The 15,395-nt window shown below is 37.9% G+C and overlaps 1 protein-coding gene across 1 annotated transcript in view; it reads left to right on the top strand.

The window, feature by feature from the left end:
• LOC103153898 (zinc finger protein 385D-like) overlaps positions 1 to 15,395 on the top strand; it is an 84,719-nt gene that overhangs the window by 56,577 nt on the left and 12,747 nt on the right. The window lies entirely within an intron of this gene.

Genomic DNA, 15,395 nt, shown 5'->3' with positions numbered 1-15,395 from the left:
CTACTTCTCTTTCCCTTATATTTTCTTAATCAAAACCTCTAGTTGTCGTAGTGTTGACAATTGGTAGCAAATCACTGCGTCCCTTTTTCTGTTACGTATCAGGTGTACATTTAAGATTTAGTGCCTTATGTTGACAACTTGACAGCTAAAACTAATGCTACTCATCAAGCAGTTTTTTGCCCACAGTGGGAAAATGGGGGCAGGATGTTGTGTATGTGACGTTACACTGCAACACGTCTGTAGCCTGTAGATTTATTCTAACCTGTTAAAGGAAGCACAATGGGTCACCTTTAACCCCTTTGGGCCTTGAACAAACTCTGTGGATCATAACTAACTACATACTGGTTGATCTGCCAGGTTAGAGGGAAAATATCAGATTTTTAAGCTTGCAGGAACAGGAGTGATTTTTGGTTCCTCTGTAGATACATATTTTCAGAAGGTGGTTTTTACTTTCCAAACACTTGATGCTCATTGTCATCCTTTTTACTGTTATTTCAGGTCACCTAGTCCTTTCTCTGTCAGTTCAGAAAAATATGTAAAAAACTGACAGTTACTCTACTGAAACTGAGAAAAAGGGAATACTAAGCTGCTCAGCTCACACAAAGCTGGATATCTGGGAAAATGAAAACATTTTTCGGTCTTTCATCCACATGAAAACTCTGTGTTTGTGTTTGCTTGTGTTCATGGGAAAACAGAGATTTATGGTCCAGCACGACAATATATCCACATATTCACTTTTACAAGATTCCCAGTCGACATTGTGTTGTATTTTAATAACTTTATATTCTAATAAGCAATTTAAAAGTGGTTCAACCTACAGTACCCAGTATAGAATGTGATTAAATAAAAGCTAACTTGTACTATGATGGTTTGTTTGGAAGGTTTGCCAAGAAGAAATCCCGTCCCTTTAAAAATAATGCTAGAATCGAAAAAGTTAGATTTGTAAAGTTGCCTCCAAAAGAGCCACAGTATTTGTAGAACAGTATTTCTTGGATCAAAGTCAACACGCATAACGCCACATTTAGAGAAAAATGCAGCAACACCTGAACTCTAAAGGAAGAAGTGAATTCCTGGAGCTAATAATAAACAAAGGAAAGGAAAGGGCTGAATCCAAATGCACTAAAGATAAGAATAAACCAAGAACTAACACACAAAAGAATGACATAATAAGGCAGAATTGAAGTAAATAAAGAAGAAATAATCAAAACAGAAACAGCTTTCACTCTTTTTTAAGGAAATAAAAACCTATGAAGGCTTAATATCACCCTTTATTTCAACTTCCATAACAGAGAATGCCAAAAGTTATTATTTTCTGTGTTTTTATCCAATGTGCCATTTTTCTAATTAAAATTTTGGCAGGAACACGTTGTTGCTAGTAGACGCTAAAAGTGTATATTTGTGCTGTTGTGTGCAAGCAGTGGCGTAAATCCTGTGATGTTGTCCAGGTGTTTGCTTCATGGTTATGTCCTGGACAAAACACGCATTAAATGGTTTGCAAAAAATAAATCTTTCAGCAACTGATGGGAACCAGATGCTGATTATTCGTTGCTCTGAGTTGGCAACAAATTGCGCTGCTGATAAGTCCTTTTCTGTCTCCTCGACGAACATATGTGAAGGATAATATAATCTTCTCTTAGTCTGCAGAAATTATAAAAGCTGGCACTTTGACTTTGGAAATTTAGAGAAGAAGCAGAAACATTGAGCCGTCTAGGCCTGAATTTTCTTCAGCTTGTCCTATAACAAGAAGGCATAAAGAAAAATACTGTCGGCATTTAATGCACAATATGAGTTGTTTTATTCCATTTTAGAGAGAATATTTTAGAGATTTACATCCCTCCTGTAAAAATGTCAAAGCTAATTTGTGCTTTTTGGATTAGAACCTTGTACTCCCACGTAGGCTGCACTGTTACTCAATTATAAGATTATGTTTTTGTTTTTTTTACTAAAAATTGAAAACTACATTTTCCATTTGTGGTCTCTAAGACCATTTCTCATTGTAACAGAAATTTACGACTGTAGAACAGAGCTGAAGTGATGCAGATTTACATGTATGTTATTAATGAGTGTCTCTGTTTTTGAAATACAATGGGTCTGGGTTCCGACTCGGTACAGGACGTTCTATTCCTTAATCCTCAGCCAGTTCTCTGTGGATTTATAGGTGTGTTTGGAGTCCCTGTCATGTTGCAAGGTCCAGTTCAGCTTCAGCTTTATTTATTCATCTTTTTGCAGATAGTGTCACTTTGTCTTTAGTCCATCAAATGCACAGTAAATTTAGTGGTGGATCATATTATAGTAAGCTGGATTACAACAACAAAGCATCCCAGATCATGACACTCCCACCTCCATGTTTCACTGTTGCTGTTAGGTTATTTTTGGACAGTTTCCAGACTGGCAGGCGTCCACCAGATAATCAAGATCCAGTTTGTTTGTCTGGAAAGTCTGGTTCATTTTGGGGAGGTGTGAACATATAACTGAACTCTGATGTGAATCAAAAACTCTGGTTTGCCTAAAAACTAAGGTCTCAGTTTGGTGAAGTTAACTTCTCCCAAAGCAGGTTGTGGACTACAGTGCAGGGCATTCTGGGTAAATACAACCAAATAGACTTGATAGTTTAGCGCTAGTGGGAGAAATGACTCGTGGTTTTTTTACCAAAGACAAAAGAGAAATCCTACTAAAATCTGATGTCAGCCCATTGTTGTCTACTTTACGTGAAAAAGGAAGTTATCCTCAGTGTTTTCTTTTAAATTATGTCTAAAGGTCCAACTGCGCTAGCTCTGTCAAGCCAAAACAGCCATGAGTAATGTCTTTAAGACTTTTTAATTTGAAGCGGAGCACGTTGAAATCGATGGGAATGTAGAAATCTCAAGAGGTGATGAAGAGGAGGTGAAACAAACAGAGGAAGAGGACAGAGTTGGCCGTAGGAGCTGCTGGTGTTTTGCTGCTACTGCCTTCAGCTTCATAATGAAACAATGAATGATACTTACCTCTGACTGAGTGATCCGGTAAGGGGTTCTATAGCTCTGTGTCCAGTTTGATCTTGGTCCGTTGGGATTTCTGGTTTTGCTAGCAGTTTAGCTCTGTTAGCACTTGAAAGAGCGTCCAGTTCTGCCTGTCTGTTTTGCTCGTACAAATGACTCAAAGTCTTCTGGAGAGAAATGTTGAGATGCAAAAATGTAGGTCCTTTGGAAGTTGTGTTCCACTCCAGCTCTTGCACTGCGTTCTCCTTTCTGTCATGTGGGAAATTACCCAGATTTGTCTCAAGTTTTATTTTGTTTTTTATTTATTTTTTTATCACAGCCAACAGTGACACAGTGTGGCATTACCTAAAATTACGCCAGTCAAATGCAATACGATAAGCAACTACTGGGGTAAAGTTAACCTAGCTGTGTTTACTCTGTAGAGTCCAGTGCAGATTGGACCAAAACGCGCCATCAACCCATCGGGTGAAAAAATGGCGACCTCAATGGGTGACAAATACAACAAAAGATGTAAATTTCTGAAGTAATTATGAGTTTTGGCGAATCACAAACAGAAATTTTTTAGTTCATAGGAAAATTACAACATATTTAGGCCAACAAGTAAAACTAGCCCTCAATCACTTTAAGCAACTGTGAACATAATAAACAGATAAAACAATGAGCCATAATAAGATGACAACAAACATTAATCAGTTCATTTTCCTAAAAAATATCACCTGCACGATTCTATAACACAGACCTGAGATCTCAGGAGCACAAGGGGGGAGTTGGTTTATCGCAAGCAGTTCTGGTTAATGAATATTAATGTGCTCACATGTCAGAAGAATTAATAGTCAAGGCGGATAAATGCTGCATAATCTGAACGGCTGAAGTGTTTCACGGGCTCTAATGAAAGTCTCAGTTTGGTGGTGGAGTAATGGCCGCAGCGAGAGTAGGTGGAAACCACGGGGAGGCACAGCTCTGCTGGCTTTTATTGAAGGAGGATTTAAAATGGCTTGTTTTTGCTCTTAAATTCATGCAAATCATGGTGTTAACAATGCTGGCTGATTGCTCATTTCTGTTTTTCAAAATACATGTGATTGTGCCACGCAAATAATACTCTGTTTACTTCCATTTCCCATTTGAAGTCTGTGTTTTTAAGCAAAGAAACTTGACAAACGGAGTCAAATGCAAGTAAGGCTGTAGTTTTTCCCCCCTGAATTACAGGAGGGGAAAAGCTTTAAGTTGTCCAAATCACACAGAGCCATCAGAGCTGTCAAATTAAGATTATTTTGGCAGTCGGCTACACAGTGTAAGTCATTATGGTGAAACACTGCCATATTTGTCAAGAAACTGAGCACTGCTTCTCGACTTCTGCTCCTCACAATGTGTTTGGAATCAGTCTTTATTCTTTGACAGACTCCTTCCAGTTGCAAAAAAATTTAAATTAAAGGGAAAATGGGGCAATAGACGCCGATAAACTGACTAAATTACTCATGAATAATACATTTTCACCAGAGCTAAGTGTGTTGGGAAGCAGTCCTTATTGTTTTCTTTTGCTGAATTCTCACATTTATTTGCTGGAAATAAAAAATGTCTGTCGCACGATAAGCAAAACCCAATAGCTTTATTGTTATTAAATGAGTTTAGATTCACTAAGACTGTCGAGTATCTTTCAAATGCTCCTTCTTTAGAGAAAGAAAGCTCCTCAAAACGCCTGAAAAGCTGTAAAAACATGGAGAAAGTTGAACTTTCATACTTTTGTTTTAGTTACATTCCCTCTTGAAACATTTTGCTGAATGAAAATCACCAAAGCAATTAAAAAAATGCATATTTAAAAGCATAAAAATAAATCAAAAAACCCCCAAGGTGGCCTTTCTGTTGGTTTTCAAAGAATTTTAAAACTTTTCTGAAACAAAAAGATCGTTTTGAGTCACTCAAACAGGAAGGAGTGATGACCACATATGGATTACGACGCATATTACAAATCGACATGTAAATTTTCATTTTTTGGACTTTTGTCACTGCCTTCGACTTGGATAGAAACTGCTAGAGCAGCACAATATGCAGAAAGGTTATTATTAAAGCACTTTTGCTGTACACAACGTGCCTGGACTGCGTTCAGGGCCGGTCCAAGCCTTTCTGGGGCCCTGGGGAGATTTTTATTTGGAGCCCCCAAACCAACACCAGATGATCCATCATTCCTGAGCTGCTCTATGTGTAACATAGCTACCATCATTAACATAATTTGTAATTAGCTTACATCGTTCATTTTAGCAAACTAAAAAAAGCAACTCTTATTTTGAGATGCAGAGTGGTATTTAAGTGGGCCACATTATTTTAATCTTTTGAAAATAACATCAGGTGATAAGCACTCAGTTTACCATAAACAAGTACACATGTATAATAGCATTTAGTTTGTATTATTCAGTGTTATTTTATATAAAAGTACTTTTTCATCAGTATTAAGGAATTATGTACTTAAAACAAGCTTCTGTATCTGACTGAAAAGTTACTCGTAAGTTAGTTTTGTCTTATTTCAAGTCTACTAAAATATTTGCAGTAGAAACCAGCCCAAGGATACTTGGTAGTATTTTGTGTTTTGCAGATTTACCGTCTCCATTAGATTCATCTCTCGTTACATCTGTTCCTTTGCTGCTGGCTTTTAAATTCATTCTTCTCAGAAAAGTTTAAAATGATGGCATTGTCAAAGCTTAGAAGTAGCTTTCAGTGGTGCCACTTCATTGGTTTGTGGTCTAAAACTTATAAAAACATGCAGTAAGAGGGTCGTTGTCCAGCCAGCCGCTTAAACGCTCTGATTCTTCATCACTGAAGGTGCATGTTGTCTGAGCTGGATGAGCATCTGCTCAGAGAGGTGGGATAAATTACGCGGATGACTCAGCAGCAGCCTGTTAGGTTTGAGTGTTCGTGTCCTTACAGCAGCACCACAGAGTAGAGGTTGAAAGAAATGCCCACAGCGCATCCCTCCATCTCTCAGTTCCAGCCCAGCGCCTGAGGAAATGTACCCTGATATTAGCTATTAAAGAGCAGATTGTCAGGGGAGCAGCGCCAGCAGCGCCGACGCAGCTGTGCAGCGCTGCAGCCAGGCAGGAGCTGCAGGACCGGCCCCACGGTCCCCGTAGCAAACAATTAACTGGCCTACCATTAAATGTCAATTAATGGTTTATTACATTGAAATTAGTTCCAATTGATTCACTAATAACGCCCGGTAGTGCAGGTAGATGACATCAAGAAAATACATGTCAGTCTGTCATTTATCCAGAGGCGAGAAGAGGACCGAAAATCAGCTGAGAGCAGAACCACTTCAACATATTTTTACTCAGATAAAAGTGAAAAAGTATTTGGTAAAAAGTTTAAAAAGTACTGACTAACTGATCAAATTATCAATCATTTAATATTTAAAAATTACATCATCAGACGGACCAAAATATAAAGTTAAGTGGAATTTTGGTATTTTAAGGACCAAAATTACAATAATTCATATAAACAACAAAATAAACTTTTTCCAAATCTGTTTCTTTCACTAAAAAACTTATGAAACTTTAATAGAAACTGCAGGTGTGTGTCTGTGTCTGGTGAATTTCTGGTTAAAACGTGTTTGTTTTTCATTCAGCAGGTAGAAAATACAGAAAATTTACTCAAGTAAGAGCAGAAATACTTCATAATAAAATTACTCTTAAAATTTTATTATATTATTAAAAGAAAAGGTTAAATTTTTATCTGCTATTCAACATCAGATTAATAAGGTCATAATATATTACCTGGTAAAAGAACTGATTGCCAACTAAAATCAGAAAGTCTGAGGCAGTATTTATGCTAAGTTAATGTAACAATTATTGAACAGTAAATAAAAGTGAGAAGGAATAAAGTAAAATTCAATGTTTTTTTTTTACAGGAGCTACAGATGTTTGGTTAAATGAGTGACTGCATTTAATGGAGCAAAGTTTTAACTTTCCTTCAAGAGAAACCACTTTGTGTTATTTAATATAAAAAAAGATTTCAAACTGCTTTGAAATCTTTAAGAAGATTATTGATCAGTTTCTCCTTAAAAGAAGATCTGGAAGATAAATGTGAACATTTCTATTTTAAAAACTGACATAATTAGCAAAAAATGAAATAATAAAAGAGTCCCGGAGGCTGAATGAAATTTGACAGGACTCTGGGGGTTTGAGGAGTTCCTGTCCTTTAAGTTGTGACAGGTTATAATAAAGCGTCGTCATTTTAATTAAGAGGCTAATCCGGCTTGAATGGGGAAGGTAATCAAACCCTGGGGGAGTTTTGTGATTGTCTGAAAGTTTAAGCAGAGTGGAAGGATTTCTTTCCCTCCTCTAATGCTAAAAACGGAAAAAACACAAAATCTTACCAAGTATTTCTGGCCTACTTTTTAACACTAATATCTTAATACACTTGAAATGAGACAAAATAACTTACAAGTAAGTTTTAAGCAAAATATGGCAGCTTATTTTAACTCCTCCATAATATTGATGAAAAAGTACTAGTCCCACTGAAGAGCCGGCCCAAAGCATATGCGAGTTAAGCAGCTGCTTAAGGCCACCACACCAGCAGGGGGCCCCCCGGGGTCACCTAAGAGAACCAATATAGGAATACATGTATATAAAATAACACTAAATAATACGTACACATGGAAAATATAACATGATGTGAGCTAATTACAGATGCTAATGGTAGTTAGCATGTTACACACATATGGTAGATTAGGGATGATAAAGCTTCTGGTGTGGACTTGTTGGTATTTGGGGGCCTCTGAATGAAAACCTGCTCAGGGCCCCAGAAAGTCTCTGTTCGGCCCTGTTCTGCTCTCCTGTGTTAGTCTTCCATCCATTCATCCATTTTCTTCCGCTTCATCCGGGGTCGGGTCGCGGGGGCAGCAGCTTACCACATAAAATCCTTGGTGATATTTAGTGTTTTGGCAGTGAAGGAGCCATCAGGTGAGGCGTGTCCCACCTGGACCGGGTCTGTCCAGATTTATTCTCCCCGTCTTTGTTGCCTTCGGCGTTCCCTCCATCTCAATTCCTCCACCTTTAATTACGTCCCGTCTTCGATTACTCGCCTTTAATCTTATCTCTCTCATCCCCACCCTGTTTTTTTTTTTCTCCTTCAGACTTGTTTGTTTGGGCTCAAACTTTTCTTACTTTCCCTGATCCATTTACCTCTCCTCCGCCTCCAGAATCAATCCTCTTATCTGTTTTCCTTTCTTTCACCTGGTTTCCATCTCCTACGTCTTTATCCCGCTACCTCCAACCCCACTGTCGGCGCTGCGCTCGCCCTCACCATCTTTAGATTGATCACAGTCATTACCTCCATTAATGAGAGGGGATTGAGTTCTTAACTGGGCCTTGCCGAGCCCGTTAGGTCACACTGACTGGGGATATGGATTACTGGAAGATCCCCAGAACGCGGGCCGTCCAAGGCCAGCCAAAGTACACTTTAATCACCTGCCCCTCCAACATCAAATGGCTCTTTAATGACGCGGTGGTGGATGGGTTCACCCCCCGACACAAGGGCAAACACTCACACCGACACGTTCTGGAGGAAGTAGATGGATCTGGACAGCGGCGGCCCGTTTCTGATTATTACTCATTTTCCTTTCATCTTGCACGGCTTTTATGTTCAGGTTAAATATGAATGAACTGTAGGGTAATGTGAGTTATGTGTTATTATCATCTGGAAGAAATGTGAACAAAAAACAACTAAAGTTCACTATTTATCAGACATGGAAACGCTGAAACCAGAGGGAAAGTTCTGTTCATGAGGTGAAACTGGTGTGTTTTTACGTTAGAGGTGAAACAATTTATGGATCAGAGTTAACAGTTGGATATCATAAATAAATATTTAATTATAAGTTAAAATGAGCTTCCATTATGATGATTAATATATTTTGAATGGCAGTTTTGTTTTCATAATCTGTCTTATTCATTATTTTTGGTTGTATGCAAGTTTTTATTTCAGTTTTTTGTTTTTAAGTTGTTTTTGGTTACCATGTTGTATTTTGAATATTAATTGAATCTTCCAGCTCCAGTGTGGAGCGATCTTTTGAAAATTTAAGTTCATTGTTCTGTGAGCTAGCATTGTTATGTTGTTAACAATATATTATATTGTTGTCCCAAAACAACAATATAATAATTTATTGGGAAAGTTTATTGTTTGCTGTTGTAACATAACATGAATGAAAAGCGCAGAAACTCATGTTACCGTTTCTGGTATCATGAGGAAAAAACAGCGTTTTTTCCTCATGATTCCTCATGAAATGTGATTCCTCACATTTATTGGCATCTGTTATAAAGATGTGAAACCTTAAAGGGACCTGTTATACAAAATTCATATTTTGCACGTTTCACTTCTATTTCGGTCTCAACTTCATCTAAGAACAGACCAAGCACTTAAAAAAAAAGTTAAAATTAAAAAAAACATCTAGGTGGCTTTCGGACAGAAGTTAATGCGTTTTGGTGTCTGGAAAATGAGCTGATTTTAAAATGTAACATCAGAAACCAGGTACAGCCCGTTGGCCAGCAACCCCAGTGAAGCCCAGGCTGTTACCTAGCAACCTAAGCTGAGTTCCAGCATGTTTTGGTCAGCTGGTTTTACTGCTGTACAATGGCTGCTGGAAAAGACAACTGTTTTATTATTGATTTATCATTCAGAAACCACTTGCTGCATTATTGTTGGTTGTGCAGGACTCTCCACTTTTGCTTTTCAAAGATGTACAGATTTACAGCTTTCCTGTACAGCACCATGGCCATCATATATTTTGTCTAGTACCTTTTGTTTTGAAGTTATTTTTGTCTTTCACAGTAAGTAAAGTTTATATCAGTTTAGGTTAACTTTATTGTGAAATTCAGTTTTTTATTTTGAAAGGCTTCATGGTTGGATTGCAGAAGCACGGATCAATGCAGTTTCGACAGTTTGTGGCTGTTTTGATGGAAAGAAAAAAAATAAATTGTAACAGGTGATTTTTAAGTTTGTGTTTTATTGATAAAGAACTTTTGTTAAATTCACGCAGCTTTAACATGCGACCGTCACTTGTTCAAGGTTTCTTCAAGAATGACAGTCAGATACTGAATCTGTGTCCATAACAGCCAACTCTTCTTCTTCTTCTTTTTTTAAATGTGCTTCAAATGTGCCAAGATCTTCTGTCAAAAAAGAGAATATTAATATCTAAAAAGTTAGGTTACAAATTTAGAGAATAAAAAGCACAAAATTTCACCACAATACAAACATTTTTTTTAACTTGCGTCTGAAAAGTTGAACATAGAATGCATTAAAAGACCTGAAAACTCATGTTTTCTCTCCACCATACTGGGTTGAAACCAGTGAGTTATTACCAGGCCTTACAGAACCTGCTGACATGTTGAGGAGGTAATTCTACTCCTGCAGCCTGTTACTACGGGGCAGGAACGCATATAAAACATGCAGGACACTGGGCCCCTGATGGCTGGATTTGGAAAGCTCAAGAAAAACTCCCCACGTTGATTTAGATGCTTTTTTTTCTCCAGCTGTGGATCCATTTGGGGTAAAAAGTATGTGAATCCCTGAAGTCTGGCTGGAAGTCATTCTCTTTTTGCTCCTAAACCGTGAAAAGTTCAGCAGTAGCCCACAGGCACAAAAACCCGCCTGGCTGAAACCGACCCCAAACCTTTTCCTGGGAATCGCACTCAAACCTGGCAACGCAGCGGCAGAGAAGCAGGTGTGATGGCAGCCGGATGGGGACAGCAAGCCTGACTGAGTTAATCGCTGTGATTTCAGGCTGTTTTGATGCTCGGCTCAGTGCGGCCGCCTGGGAGTCCATGGCTGTTAATTGTAGGAGCGAGCAGGTCGTTGGCGGCCTGCTAACCATATAAACATCAGCCAAGGTTAGCAGTGTCAAATAACCACTTTACTAGAATTTAAGGGAGCTAAAGCTTTACAAAAGTATGACTTTTATTAAAACAATATATGTTTTTATATTGAAACTATCACTGTTTTTACCCTTTGTTATGAGACAATCTGAGAAAAGATTGAGCTCCTCTGCCTTCTCCCATGCTAACTGGAAACAACCAATCAGAGCCAGGAGGCGGATCTTAGCGCTGTCAATCACCCTTCGTGTGGTGCTGCAGCCACCATTGATATGTAACCAGCATAACTATAGTTATGCTAGTCATAACTATAGTTATGACTAACTATAGTCCCTATAGTCATAACTATAGTTATGACTAGCATAACTATAGTTATGCTATGACTAGCATAACTATAGTTAACTAATGTGATGACTAGCATAACTATAGTTATGCTAGTCATAGCTAATGTCATGCTAGTCATCACATTAGTTACACTAGAATTTGTTAGACATAACATTAGTTAGCTTTGGCTAACTGATATAAATAACTAACTAGATTATGAATGCTAATGCCAGTTAGCTTAGCAATCGATGATAGTGGAAAAACGGTTTTCCTGTAACTGAAAGTTATTTGGCCTTTAACACATTGAGCAGCGAGTACATGGGGTTGATTGACAGCGCTGAGACCCTGCCCTTGTCTCTGATTGGTTGCTTTTGGTTTGGAGCGATTCATTTCTTAAAACAGCAAAAGTAGCACAGGGAGGAGGTTGAGAAAATTGGTGTTTTCACAGATTATCTGTTTCAAAACAAACTCGGAATAGACAATCAATTAATCGCATGATAAATTTATACTGGTTTATAATTTCTATTTGCTAGATATATCATTTTTATATTTTCTACCAAAAACTGGATGACAAAAGTTTTCAGTCTGGTGTTTTGGTCTCAGCCAGCCTTTCTTATTTGTTTACAAAGACTTCATAATACATTTTCTGTATTATGTAATATTTATTGATTCATATTTTTTTTTGTTTATTTTAGATATTTAAAATGACTTCAGTGTTAAGTGTTCATTGGAATTTAAAGTTTAGCATTAATTAATTATTGTCTTAATTATGAATTATTCAGTTTACAATGTTTAAATGAAATAAATAAAGTCTGAGAGGTAAAAAAAAAAAAAATAATTAAAATTAAAATCCCCGCTCTTTGAAGTTGAGGAGAAAACCTTCAAATGTTCCTCTCATGATTTTGGACCTAACAGCTGGAAATAATGGCCTTTCTTAAATCTGTCGGCAGACATCTGCAACGTCGGCGGGAACACGTGCGGACACCCAGAGGTCAACGACCACAGGTGCTGCGCGCCGCTCCGCCAGCGCTCAATCATGCGCTGGCAACGGTAATCAAAAGGCGCCTTGTTTGAGGTCAGGAGATGGACAGATCCTGTCAGGAGCGCTTTGTTAAACGACACAAAAGAAGAGCAGCAGAGTACAGGGAGAAACGGCATCCCTGCCAAACTTAGTTAAACGAAAAGTTTGAGTTGTTTCAAACAAAATTCAGCTACTGTCCAAGTCAGTGACTCGATGCGAGCTGCTGCGTTTCCTTAAGTAGAAACTTTTTGAAATACTTTCTGTTGAGCAAACTGATGCCTGGGATCGATTGGACTGGACTGGACTGAAGAGCCTCGAGACAAAATATGTTGGGAATACTAAGCTTTCATGTGACGTCACACACCTGTAAACTTTGTAACTGACAGACACTTGGGCAGGCAGTTGCTATGACAACAATAAACAAGCCACAAGCTTGTGCTGCGTTCACAACGACCGCGCTTCACGCATCAAAAAACGCGTCTGACGTTTCAAGTTCGATGCGTGTGCACTTTAAAGTCAGACACTAGACATTTCGCTCTGGACTCATCAAAATCGTTCCAGAGGCGCTTTGGGACGAGCCGTTGTTTTTTGTTGCCGGTTTTTTTGTACAATGGCGGATTAAATTGAGAGAGTGGCACCAAAGAGTTATGAATGAAAGCTTCTGCAATCATGATGGAAGCTCAGATGTCTTTGCTGAACATGTTGAACACTTTTGCCCAGTGGAGCTTTATTTTGCTAATTTGCAAGCCAAATCCCAGAAATATGTTTGATGTGCCATTTTTTCAACTGCTTCTAAAAACATCCCAAGTGCTTAAAAAACAAACAAACAAACAAAAAAATTAAAGCAGGTGTTTTTTGGCAAAAAGTTAATGGGGTTTTTGTGTCTGGGAAAGTGAGTCATTTCAAAAACCTCCCAGTTGTTAATTCACATTCCATCGGCACTTCACCGTTACCTAGCAACCCCAGCCTGGCCCAGCTCGTTACCTAGCAACACAAGCGAGTTCCAACACATTTCCAGCAGTTTATTAGGATTTAAAGTGACAAGACGCCCTAAAAAAGATCAGAAAGGAGCTCAAAATATGCAGAACTGACCTCACTAAAATATGATGGACATGTTTTGTACAGCATATAGATCCATCCTAACCTGTTCAAGGAAGTGTAATAGGTCACCTTTAAAATACATTTAATGCTGTTTTATAATTGTTTCTTTTCAAACAAATTAAATAAATTGAGTAGACTTTATATAACAAAGAACAGATCAAAAATAGTTTAAAATATCTGGGAATAGAAATGTTTTTCTGTATTCTCTTTTGTTGTTTACACTTTTCTAAACATAGAATGTAATTTACTGAAGTTGCAGATTTTGCTCGACTGCAGAAGAACTTCATTACCACTTCCAACTTTGACCTGAAAATAAGAGTTAAATGGTTCAGCAAAGTATTTAAAAAGAAAGAATAAGTGATTTTTTTATGCTAAAGTATGTAGGAGGTAGATTTGTAAGATGCTGTTCATTTTGGTTAAATTTTATCGATGGAGAGAATGGTTCTCGGTGCCGCATGAAATTCCCAAATTGCAGTTTCTAACTTTGGTGTCGTACTCCAGCCTAAAGTCTTTCACTCTGTGGGGTAAAATGGGGTGTTTCTTGAAATATGTTCTGACTTTATAGCATATTTTTACCATCATAAACCACAGCCTCATTGCATTTTGAAGCAGTCCTTGTATATTCATCCTCCGCTGACTCCTGCGAAGATCTGCATTCAAAAGCTGCAGCGGGTTTTATGATGGAGCTGCAAATTTTATAGCTGGGGTCAGTCAGGTGTAAAAGGAGAGCATTATGGGTAAAAATGTGCCTCAGAGCCATTTCAGGAGGTTAATGGATTGGATGCTCGCAAACACTCAGATAGTAAAAGTAAATATCACAGTGTGTGCGTTTCCATATGTTTATTAGGCGCTCATTCAGAGCGAGAGCGGTATCATCACAAATTTTACCACTTTATTTAGATAATTTCTGATACTTTCAGAAGCCTAATTTATCATCTCCTGCTTGCGTTTCTGATTTCGTTCGACTGTGGCGATCTTTGTTAAACTGTCGCCTTTACAAGGTGTTTGTGGCACCAACTGTGCCGGGATAAATAACGGCCGTGTATCTAATGGTCCACAAAACCAGCGTGACATAATTCACTATTGATTTGCTCTCCGGGCTCGCGGCTCTTCATTCGGTGACGCTGCAGTGCGGAGAAGTCTGAGGCGTCGGCATCGATCAGCCGGCGCCGACGAGGAGGAATTTCATTTTTTGGAAACGTTGCAGCCCGTTGCGGTCCCTCTGTATTCAACGGCCGGGACGCGTGGTGTTGTTTTTATGAGTCGAATGTATCGATCCGCTGCCGTCTTTGTTCTTGGAAAATGATAAACAAACATTTCTGTCAGGGTGGAGCAGCTCGAGGTGTTGGACACGGTGCAGATTCACAGCTTTACGTTATAAATATGCAATATCAAGATTAACTTTAGATGTGGGTAACAAAGCATTGGCTTACAGCAATACTTTGAAAACTGCTTCTTGTTTACACTGCAAAAACACAAAACATTACCAAGTATTTTTGTCTCATTTCTTAGTTCACTTGAGATTAGAGAAATCTAACTTACAAGTAACTTTTCAGTACAAAACCAGTAAATAACTTCTTAATATTGATGAAAACGTTCTAGTTATATTAGCAGATTATTTCTCTTTTATCAAGACATTTTTCCAATATTATAAGTGAAATGGAAATAGTATTGTTTCATCAACATTAAGGAATTATTTAGTAAAAACAAGCTCCTATGTCTTGCTGACAAGTTACTTGTAAGTTTCTTTAATTTCAGTTGTATTCAGGATATTTGCATTGGAAACTAGACAAAAATACTTGGTAATATTTTGTGTTTTTGCAGTGCAAACAGGAAACAGTTTGCAAATAATTATTATTTCAAGTGTAATAAGATATTTGCACTAGAAACTATTTGGTAAGATGTGTTTTTGTGACTTGTATATGTAGGTCTTTCACAATAACAAATTTTATTGGATGATAAATCGTTCCAGGAATTATTGCGATAAACGATAATATTGCTGTTTTGAGAACATTTTCAAGTGATGTAATGTAAATAGTGGAAGAACAGATACATTATCAATAAACATGACATTCTAATGAACATTTAACACTAGAACTGGAAGACATTTTAAATATC

The sequence above is a fragment of the Poecilia formosa genome, unplaced genomic scaffold (genome assembly GCF_000485575.1).
Source record: "Poecilia formosa unplaced genomic scaffold, Poecilia_formosa-5.1.2 Scaffold366, whole genome shotgun sequence".
In the NCBI taxonomy this organism is placed as follows: domain Eukaryota; kingdom Metazoa; phylum Chordata; class Actinopteri; order Cyprinodontiformes; family Poeciliidae; genus Poecilia; species Poecilia formosa.
This window is presented reverse-complemented; position numbering and strand designations above follow the sequence as displayed.